The sequence below is a fragment of the Loxodonta africana genome, chromosome 8 (assembly GCF_030014295.1).
Source record: "Loxodonta africana isolate mLoxAfr1 chromosome 8, mLoxAfr1.hap2, whole genome shotgun sequence".
In the NCBI taxonomy this organism is placed as follows: Eukaryota; Metazoa; Chordata; class Mammalia; order Proboscidea; family Elephantidae; genus Loxodonta; species Loxodonta africana.
In genome coordinates, this window is record NC_087349.1 from 38,131,879 (window position 1) to 38,143,836 (window position 11,958).

The 11,958-nt window shown below is 35.6% G+C and overlaps 1 protein-coding gene across 26 annotated transcripts in view; it reads left to right on the forward strand.

The window, feature by feature from the left end:
* The window catches only part of IMMP2L (inner mitochondrial membrane peptidase subunit 2), a 1,024,913-nt gene that overhangs the window by 312,435 nt on the left and 700,520 nt on the right, over nt 1-11,958 (forward strand). The window lies entirely within an intron of this gene.

Here is an 11,958-nt window from a genome sequence, read left to right on the forward strand (position 1 = left end):
GGATCCAAGTAAAATGAAATCCTTGATAACTTCTTTTCTCCATTTATCATGATGTTGCTTATTGGTCTAGTTGTGAGAATTTCTGTTTTCTTTATGTTGAGGTGTAATCCATACTGAAGACTGTGGTCTTTGATTTTCTTCAGTAATTGCTTCAAGTCCTTTTCACTTTCAGCAGGCAACGTTGTGTCGTCTGTATAAGGAAGGTTGTTAATGAGTCTTCCGCCAATCCTTATGCCCTGTTCTTCTTCATGTACTCCAGCTTCTCAGATTATTTGCTCAGCATGGTGATTGAATAGGTATGGCAAAAGGATACAACCCTGACACATACCTTTCCTGACTTTAAAATATGTAGTATACCCTTGTTCTGTTCGAATGACTGCCTCTTGATCCATGTACAGATTCCTCACGAGCACAATTAAGTGTTCTGGATTTTCCATTCTCCCCAATGTTATCCATAATTGGTTATGATCCACACAGTCAAATACCTTAGCATAGTCAATAAAACACAGGTAAACATCTTTCCGGTGTTCTGAGTGTTTTCAGCCAGGATCCACCTGACATCAGCAATGATATCCCTGGTTGCACATCCTCTTCTAAATCCGGCTTGAGTTTCTGGCACTTCCCTGTTGGTACTGCTGCAGCCGCTTTTCAATAGTCTTCAGCAAAATTTTACTTGCATATGATACTGCTCAATAATTTCCAAATTCTGTTGGGTCACCTTTCTTGGGAATAGGCATAAATATGGATCTCTTCCAGTCAGTTGGCCAGGAAGCTGTCTTCCCAATTTCTTGGCATAGACGAGTGAGCACTTCCAGTGCTGCATTCGTTTGTTGAAACATCTCAATTGGTATTCTGTCAATTCTTGGAGCCTTGTTTTTCGCCAGTGCCTTCAGTGCAGCTTGGACTTCTTCCTTCAGCACCATCAGTTCCTAATCATATGTTACCTCCTGAAATGGTTGAACGTCAATCAATTCTTTTTGGTATAGTGACTCTGTGTATTCCTTCCATCTTCTTTTGATGCTTCCTGTGTCATTTAATATTTTCCCCATAGAATTCTTCAGTATTGCAACTTGAGGCTTGAATTTTTTCTTCAGTTCTTTCAGCTTGAGAAATGCTGAGCGTGTTCTTCCCTTTTGGTTTTTTATCTCCAGGCCTTGGCACATGTCATAATACTTTACTTTGTCTTTTTGAGCTGCCCTTCGAAATCTTGTGTTCAGCTCTTTTACTTCATCATTTTTTTCGTTTTGCTTTAGCTACTTGACATTCAAGAGCAAGTTTCAGAGTCTCTTCTGACATTCATTTAGCCTTTTTCTTTCTCTCCTGTCTTTTTAATGACCTCTTTCTTCCTTCACATATGTCCTTGATGTCATCGCATAACTCATCTGGTCTTCGGTCGTTAGTGTTCAACGCATCAAATTTATTCCTGAGATGGTCTCTAAATTCAGTGGGATATACTCAAGATTGTACTTTGGCTCTCGTGGACTTGTTTTAAGTTTCTTCAGTTTCAGCTTGAACTTTGGTATGAGTAATTGATGGTCTGATCTGCAGTCAGCCCCTGGCCTTGTTCTGACTGACGATACCGAGCTTTTCCATTGTCTCTTTCCACAGGTGTAGTCAATTTGATTCCTGTGTATTCCATCTGGCGAGGTCCATGTGTATAGTCACCGTTTATGTTGGTGAAAAAAGGGATTTGCAGTCAAAGGGTCGTTCGTCTTGCAAAATTCAATCATGGGATCTTCGGCATCGTTTCTTTCACCAAGGCCATGTTTTCCAACTACTGATCCTTCTTCGTTTCCAACTTTTGCTTTCCAATTAACGGTAATTATCAATGCATCCTGACTGCATGTTCATTCCATTTCAGACTGCAGAAGTTGGTAAAAATCTTCCGTTTCTTCCTCTTTGGCCTTAGTGGTTGGTGCGTATATTAGAACAATAGTTATATTAACTCACCTTCCTTGTAGGTGTATGTATATTATCCTATCACTGACAGCATTGTACTTCAGGATAGATTTTGAAATGTTCTTTTTGATGATGAATGCAATGCCATTCCTCTTCAAGTTGTCATTCTCGGCATAGTAGACCTTATGATTATCCAATTCAAAATGACCAATACCGATCCATTTTAGCTCACTCATGCCTAGGATATCGATCTTTATGTGTTCCATTTCATTTTTGATGATTTTCAATTTTCCTAGATTCATACTTCTTACATTCCAGGTTCCCGTTATTAATGGATGTTTATACCTGTTTCGTCTTACTTTGAGTTGTGCTGCATCAGCAAATGAAAGCCCCAGAAGTTTGACTCCATCCACGTCATTAAGGTCGACTGTACTTTGAAGAGACAGATCTTCCCCAGTCATCTTTTGAGTGCTCTCCAACTAGAGGGGCTCATCTTCCAGCACTATATCAGACAGTGTTCCGTGGCTATTCATAAGGTTTCCATTGGCTAGTACTTTTTAGAAGTAAACTGCCGGGTCCTTCTTCCTAGTCTGTCTTAGTCTGGAAACTCAGCTGAAACCTGTCCTCCATGGGTGACCCTGCTGGTATTTGATACCAGTAACATAGCGTCCAGTGTCACAGCCACAAGCCCCCATGGTATAACAAACTGACAGATGTATGGAGGAGCCGGTGCATAGAGTTCTTTTTTTTTTACTTTAGTTAGAAGGCATATAGTCTAAATCTAAGTTCAAAAGCTACTTGGAATAGTTTATTTTTCCACATTTGGTTTGGTTTTGTTATTTATTTGAAATATGATTTATTTGTTTCTGTATTACCTATTGAGGTTGCATTGCATACTGACATGTACATGTATGCATGTGATTCTCATTGGTTTTATTTACTTGTTCTTTTTGAGTACATGAAAATTAATATGATTCTAAAAGTCAGAACTGTATACAATTATGTATTCAGAAAAATATTAGTTCCAGCTCTCATTTCTACTGCATTTTCATCCAGACTTGTAGGTAACGAATGTCATTATGTCTCTGCTTTATCTTTCTTGTGTTTCTTTTTGTACAAGGGTGGTTGTTGTTGTTAGGTGCTGTTGAGTCAGCTCCTACTCTTAGCTACCCTATGCACAACAGAACGAAATGCTGCCCAGTCCTGTGCCATGCTTACAATCGTTGCTATGCTTGAGCTCATTGTTGCACCCACTGTGTCAGTCCACCTCGTTGAGGATCTTCCTCTTTTCCACTGACCCTGTACTTTGCAAAGCATGATGTCCTTCTCTAGGGACTGATCCCCCCTGACAACATGTCCAAAGTATGTAAGACGCAGCCTCGCCATCCTTGGTTCTAAGGAGCATTCTAGTTGTACTTCTTCCAAGACATAGTTGTTCTTTTGGCTGTCCACGGTATATTCAGTTTTCTTCCCCAACACCACAATTCAAAGGCATCAATTCTTCTTCGGTCTTCCTTATTCACTGTCCAGCTTTCACATGCATATGATGCGATTGAAAATACCATGGCTTGGGTATAAGTGAGCAGGTATATATATGTATGTATATGTATATATATAAATTTTCCTTCCATTCTCATTTTAGGTACTCTTTTGCAGTCTGTTTTAACAATATACTTTCATAACCATATTTAATATATGAAAAAAAAAAAAAAACCACTGCTGTCGAGTCGATTCCAACTCATAGTGACCCTATAGGACAGAGTAGAACTGCCCCATAGAGTTTCCAAGGAGTGCCTGTTGGATTTGAACTGCCGATCTCTTGGCTAACAGCTGTAGCACTTAACCACTATGCCACCAGGGTTTCCATTTAATAAATATTTAGTAATATATCCTAATAATCACTCCATATCCATCATGGAAATCTTCCCCATTCCTTTTTACATCTGCATAGAACTTTCTTATGTGAATAAGCACCCACTCCTCAGTACTGACATGATTAGTTTCCAAAGACCAGGTCATTATGCAAAAATAGGCATTATGAAAAAATGAAAGATGACCAATTCATATCACAAAATGGAGGATGACTACATCATTACACAACTACCAGTTACATCATTACGTAACTGCCAAACTTCTGAGAATGATGGCTGAGCCAAGTTGACATATAACCTTAACCATTACAGCCAGCATTATGCTTTCCTCGCACCTCAGTGTTCATTACTTCCAGATGTATGTAGTTAATGTGCAGAATACTTAGATAGTAGATTTTTTACTATTGTAAATGTGAAATGTCGGATAATGAGAGAGTCAATAAGTGAGGAGTTGGTGTATATCATAGTTTATTCACCCTCTTTTCTGAGTATGGAATTTAGGTTTTATATTTTAATTTTTTTCCATTATAAGTAATGTTGCAGTGAATAATCTTTTACATGAGCATTTTCATATTGTTGGAGGTGTATCTTTAGGATAACGTTCTAGAAGTGCTATTGCTTGGTGAGAAGCAAAAGATATTGCCAGATTCTTCTGTAGAAGAAGAGAAGTGCATTCCTACCATTATCCTATGAGAATTTCTGTTTCTTTACAGTCTTATCATGAGAGTGTTTCTTACACATTTTAATTTTTTGCCAGTCTGATACTTGAGAAATAGTATCTCAGTATAGTTTTAATTGGTGTTTCTATTATCATGATTGAGGTTGAACATCTTTTCTTATGTTTAAGGGCTATATTTAGATCTTTGTGAATTTTCTGTTTATCTCTTTTGCTCATTTTTCTATTAGATTTTTGGCCTTTTCCCCCTCAAGTTTAAAGAGTTCTTTATATATAATGGTTGTTAGTGTTATTAGTTCCTGTCGAGTTGATTCTGACTTATGGTGACCCCATGTGTGCAGAGTAGAATAGGGTTTTCAAGGCTGTGACAAGGCACCTCTGGGAGGGTTTGAACCACCACGTTTTTTGGCTAGTTGTTGACTGCTTACCTGTTTTTGCCACTCAAGGACTCCCTATATATAATGCACATTACACTTTTTCCAAGAAGCCCTGATGGCTCAGTGGTTAAGCACTTGGCTGCTAACCAAAAAAGGTGGTGTTTCAAACTTACCAGCTGCTCTGTGGGAGACAGATGTGGCAGTCTGCTTCTGTAAACATTACAGCCTTGGAACCCTAGTGGCAGTTCTCCTCTGTCCTATAGGGTCACTGTGACTTGGAATCAACTCCACAGCAACGAATATTTGGTTTGGTTAGTGCTTTTTCCATGATATATATTACAAACATTTCCCCTAGTGCCCTGTGGGTCCTTTCAGTGTGTAGACTCATGCCTTTTATTTTTAAATGCCTTACTGGATTAGAATTTCAAGTATTAGTGCAATTCCATTTCTTAAAATCTCCTTCAGGAATTCCACTGATATATAAATTGGATCTTTTTTTTTTTTTTTTTTGCCATCTGTATCAGCCACTTTATCTCTGACCCTTTTTACTTACTTCTCTGTCTCATTTTCTTTACTTGGGTGTTTTTCTAGTGCCTCTTACTGTGTTTTTGTTCAAATCTATTTTTTCTTGGGTATCTTATAATTTAATTTCCATTTCTGGTACTATTTTGTATTTTTCTTCTATTTCTTTCTGAGTTCAAAAGTTTTTGTTTATTCTTTTAGTTTTTGAATTTCTGTTTCAAGATGGTTTTTCATCTACCTAAATGCTGGTTTGTGGATATTTAAATCAGCTATGAGTGCTGTGTTTCAGTTTTCTCCTGTATGGCCAAAATTTTTTTGAAGTGGAGCGGAATTTGAATCAGCTGAGTTATTTGGGCTCTAATTTTCTATTTTCTTTTTACAGTAGATTTTTAGTTTGTTCTTTTTGCTTTTGTTTAATGGTGTGGGGTGGTTATGGACTTCCTAGTTCAATAGCATTGTAATTGTTTCTTTACTGGAATGGCATGGCTTTTGAATAGCTGTATGTCCTTCAGTTTTTCGATTTTATTTTGTCTTACAAAATTCTTCAGTTTCTTCTTGCTTCTATACCCTCTACTGTATAGTTTCCAGGGAGCACCATTCCTTTTGTTTTAATTGCCTTTCCGCTGCCAAATTAAGGCAGTCTTGCCTTGTCCCCATGTGCCTTTTCAAGGCCCTTCTCCATTGTCAGTGCTCTGATGTACCGGTTCACAACTCAGGAGTGTCACGTATAGAATGGGCTTTCCCTTTCTAGCAGAGGTTGTAGATCACATGTTGTCCTGCTGTTAGCTCCTCCATTTTCTTGACCTGCTCTTGGTCTCTATGAAAGCTGGTGACAGAAGCGTGGGAGAGAGTCTATTGGGTTATGTGGATTTGATGTTTATTTTTGTACTTATAGCTAAGTTGGGGTTTAGATAGTCTCTGTCTTCCAGTTATGCTGAAGTCATCAGTTTTGTGCAATTCTATTTGTTCTTTTTTTTTTTTTTCAAGATAAGTTGAGACTCTCAGATTCATACAGTTCTGCTTCAGCTACCCAGGTACTCTCTATTAACGTGTTCTTGACATAACCCAGCTTCCTGTACCAACTTAAATGTTTCCTAATTTTGCTTATTATGAGATACAAATCCTAGATGAATGTGACTGTTCGTTAAAAACTTCCTAATAGATGACAAGATGTTTTAAATAATGAAATATGTACATTCCAGGCTTTAGCAGACGAATAGTCTGAGCAGGTTAGAAAAAGAGTAGGTTCTGAGGTCTTACCAAGGTCTTACTAATGAAAAATCAATACCTTTCTGTCTCTCTGTTATTAATGTTTATAGAGTCCCTAATGTGTTTGTGAGGCTAAATAATAACAACAGCGACCCTCATTTTGAGTTTGATGCACCATTGACTGCTGTCTTTTTGCTGAGATTATCTGAGACACCTATGTACGTTTAGTAAATCCAAGGGCATGTCCAAGTTTCATGTGGAATAGTTACATGGGAATTTGCTGCAGCAATTACTCTGCTGGCTAATGACAAGTAATTATCCACATCACTTCCCAAGCTGTACGTCTCTCTCTTGTCCTTCAGCATTATGAACATCCCACCCATCGGCATGTACATTTATTCTGCACAGTATCCAGCTGTTACCCACCCCAGGATGCAACACACCTCTAATTTATATAACTAAATCCAAGCCTTGCTTAATCGGGGCTTATAAAATGCAAAACCTTCCTTTTTTTTTTTTTAAAGTGGCCAATTTTTTTTTTTTTTTAAATTCTTCAAACTTTGTCACGCTTCTAGAGTCTGTGGCCCCGAGATAAGTTTTATACCAATAAGGAGCAAGAAGGGACAGCTACTTTTCTACCTGGGAAAACTGAAACATCATGGAAATGTATTTCTAATTATCCTTCTGTGGCCTTCTATTCATTTCTAGCACCATGGATTTCATTGTAACATGTCCTAATTGCAGTAATATTGTTTAAATTGTGTTTCCTGAATTATATCAGTTTCTGAAGCATCTTTAATATCCCGTTGTAACCTGCAGCTGAGTTGAAAAGAACTCCAGCTGTATTGACAATTTTTAAAACAACTTTTAAGAGCTTATCAGAGAGCACCCTGAGAGAGCTGTTCCAATGGGCTCGTTTAAAAAACTCCTACAGGTTCTCTGAGTAAGATTGGCTGATTGTACTTTCATTAGTTCTATTATGACTGAGAGGTCGCGAAGTGTCTACTGCAGCTATCTTATATATTCTCCAGCTTAGTGATATAAAGACTGAGAAATGTGAATGCTTTCTGTGTCTCTTAATGCTGTATTTCCAGATTTATTTACTTTTGTATATATTTACTATATCTACCCCACTCCCAAACAGGTGATCATCTCCCAAACAGGTGATCATAGACGCGGTTAAACCCCTATATCTAAACCGAAATCAGGAGCATTTTGTTATGTGGAAATGTGGAGAGTTCAAAATTCCCTGTATTATTCGCTTTGTGTTTTTCAGCTTCCTTTTCTGACAAGCAGTTTCAGCCCTTTCCTTCTTCTTCTACTTTTACCTTGGCTCAACCAGAAGCTTTGATGATAGCATTTGAGTTGTCAAGATACTATAGAATTATTTGCTAGGTTCTAATGTATTCCCAAAAGTAGTTAAAACATACTTTTTTCTCTTCTATTCAGAAATAGAGCATTTATGAGCTATGTTTTCCCATTTTTTTTTTTTTCCATGTTGGATATTTGGATATTTCTCCTGTGCCAGATACCATGAAAGATATGTTGAAGTCCCCTGGAGTTTAATGAGGTTGATGGATAAATGAACAGTGGATTATACTGCCTTGTGGGAACAGCTGTAATAGAGACTTGTAGCAAGTGGGGTAGCGTACGAAGTCAGAGTGATGATTTCAGTGGCACGTTTATGTGAGATACATAATGATCTAAGTTGGGAGAAAGCCTGGATAAAGCAGGTAGAATAAGCCATTCTCTTTAGGTAATATTTTCTGTTACATAAATTTTAAGCATTAGTATGTTTACTTACATTTATGTGTGTATGTGTTATATTTCCTGACTTGAACTTAGGATATGTCTACTCCTTTAAAGCCAAGATTTGTAAAATGTTAAAAACAAAATGCACAGGTCCAAAGATCCAAGTTATTCTGTATGTTATTGTACAGATGCCCTGTTGCCCTATAATCAGGTATAGAAAAAAGGCTATCATTTATATGATGATTATTGAAATTAAGTGTTTAGGTGACACACCTCTATTTTTAGCTAAGTAATAAAACAGCACTATATTTTTGTATATAACTTTGGGCTCTTGAAGCAGTCAACATTTATAAGCAATTGTCTTTCAAAACCTGGGATTAGTATTTCCTAATTCTGTATATCACAATGTCAGATAATTTTTGCTATGTGGTGTTACATACTGTGTTTCTGTGTAAGTCATATGTTATGTGTACGTATTATTCCTTTTATTTTTAATACTTACTTAAATTTAAACTGACTTTGGTAGCGCAATGGAATATACTATATCTCTGTCCTCACCCCCCACTATATTTGGTAAAATCTTTGTCAGTTCATATATTTATGTCATCTAAAATGATTTCTATTTTCAAATTTGGGGTAGTAAAATGAAGTTATAAATTATAGAAAGTAAAGAAAAATACATCTGAACTAGAAGTAAGATTGGTTCATGAACAGATTTGTGTTGTCGTAATTGTTACTTTTATTGTGTTATGCAAATAGCAATTGCACGGCACAAAAAGGGATATCTTAAAGCAAAGAGGAGAAAAATGCTCTAAGTACAAAATAAAGAAAGAGAACAATACCTGCTGCAGTCACACATTGGATAATTCTTTTTGAAGTCTTCCTTGGAGCTGCCTGAGAGTCTATGATGAGCCGGTGATACCTCACATAACGACTGTTGGGCTTACTCAGCACAGAACAGCTGTGCTTGTCACTAGAATGGTAAGGGATATGGAATTTGGATTAAAAAACCTAAAAACAGTTGCCTTTGAGTAGAATCTGACTTATGGCGACCCCATGTGTGTCAGTGTAGAACTAAGTCTGATTTTTTAGAGGTAGGTTGCCAGGCCTTTCTTCTGAGGAACCTCTGGGTGAACTCGAACCTCTGATTTTTTGGTTACCAGCTGAGCGCGTTAACCATTTGCATCTCCCGAGTACTTTGAGATTGGAATAGATCATTTGGGCTACATCATTTAAATCATGTCTATAGTAAGTACCAGACCTTTCTTTTTAAATAGGGAAGTAATACATTGTATATAAAAAGTAAAATTCAAACTCTGATGTCATTGTGAACCCACTGATGTTTACCATTAGTCAGCTAATTTAGAAGATTAAAGAATTGCAAGCTTAACAATTCAGATGTGAGAACCACCTTTCTATTCCTTTCTAAATCAGTTCACTTAAGCAATCATTTGTAGTTGTCTACATATAATTTAATATTTTCTAGATGCCTGTACTTAATGCTGATATTAACTAATTTAAATATTTATACCGATCCTTTCCCCAAACATACAAGAAAATTGTAGTTTTCCTCATTTTTGGTGCTCTGTTTATTATTAGGGCATCTAACTATAAATTAGCAACTTGGGATCAAATATTTTGTGACTAAATACTTAAAATTTTCATACTTACAGAAAAGCTATGACATTCTCTTACATAACTACAATTACCTTTTATACCTAAGAAAATTAACAATAATTCTTCAATAATATCTAATATCCAGTCCACAATTGTTCCCAAAAATGTCTTATAATTTTTAATTTTTTTCTGGTACCAAGACCAGTCCAAATTCTTAAGGTTGTTATGTCTTATGCATTATTATTTTTGAAAATAAAATCCATTGCCTTCTTTTTGATGTCTGTGGTAAAGAGAAGTAGCTCTCTTCTAATGAGTGTTTTTTCTTTGTTAAAAAAAAAAAAAAAAAGACGAGGAATGTTTCCCATAAAAGCATAGTGGCAAATAATATTTAAGTCTTTGATTTTCTCCTTTTATTGATTCAAATGCAATCAGTATTGGAGGAAGTGGTATTGCCCACCTCTCTTTTTCTTCCCTCTCCACTATCTGCTCTCTTCTCCCCTTGACTTCTGCTATTTCATATTCAAAATTTGGGAATCTCGAGAGGGAATATATCATCAGTGGTCAAAGAGGTTTTATGAACTGGGGAGTGTAAGAGACAACTAAGATTTGAGCCATCTTGAGACTTTCACTTACGGAGAGAGATTATACATCCATAATTTGAGAATTATTATAAATTTGATGTCTGAGATATTTTAATTCTAATTTTTGGTCTTCATTTAAAAATGTTTCTGTAGTTTTGAGAAAAAAATACTTCATGAAATTGCCAATTGCAGTCTCACACTTACATATGGGTAATTTTATAGACTTAATTGAGTTATTACAATGAACTAATTGCCGTCAAAATACCTAAAATATATAAAACTCTATGAAGTATAGTTTTCTTTTTATCTTTATGGACTCACGTGTAGTAGACAGTGAAGAGAGTAGGAATTCACTCTAGTTTGGTTTAGGAGATTTTATGAAATGTAACCTTTTTTTAAAAAAAACTACATAATTTAAACACAGCATGTTTTACCATATGTAGCTTCAAGCAATAATAAATTATAAATAGTACCATGGTTCACAATTCAGTTGTAGGCAACTACATTATAATTTAAATTAAAATTCATAGCAGATTATTACTACACTAAAATTTCATGGGGGGTTCAACTTCTTTAATAAGGAGATGCAAATGAATCAACTGTGAGATGCTAGTTTGACGACTACACTGAGAAAAAAAAAAATTTTGAAAGCTGAAAAATAACCATGTCTAGTATGGTTGAGGGTTCGAGGGGATATGAGAACTCATGTACTTATTGTGGAAATGTAACATAGTTCAGTCTTTTTGGAAGGCAATTAGATGGTATGGATGAAGTTTTATAAGCTTTGAATCAGTAATTCCACTTTAAGGGGGTTTTCTTAAGGAAATAATCATCTGCACAAATATTACATGAAGGTTTTATGACAGAAGGATTTATAAAACTAAAAAAAAAAAATGGAAAAACCCAGACACTAAAAAATAATGGAATGATTAAAAATATTTTGGTATGTCCGTAGGATTATTACATTATGCGTTCACTTAAGACAACATTTTTAAGTTTACTTACTGATGGGAGAAAACAGCTATAATATTAAGTAAAAGGGATAGAAGAGAAAATTTTATTTTTTAATGTCAAATTTGTATTTTTTAAAAAATCTATCTGCATACAAGAATACTGAAACAAAATATATCAAAATGTTAACAATTACTACTTACATTTTAAAGATAGCAGATTTTTTAAATACGCCGATTTTATATAAAGATTTTCCAAAATTTCTACCATTAACAGGTGTTATTTTAAAAGTTAAATGAAGATACTTTGTTTAAAAAAGCTGTTGCAATTAGCGCAAAGAATACACATCTATGAAAATGTGTGTAAATTATTTTGTGACTAAAATTTTAGGTTACCTGTTTTTCCGTGACTAACCTAATGCTGGATTTTCTGCTAGTAAAATAATAATTCACTAAATATTACGTTCTCTGTGGGATGGCATTTGCAAAACTCATAAATTTAGA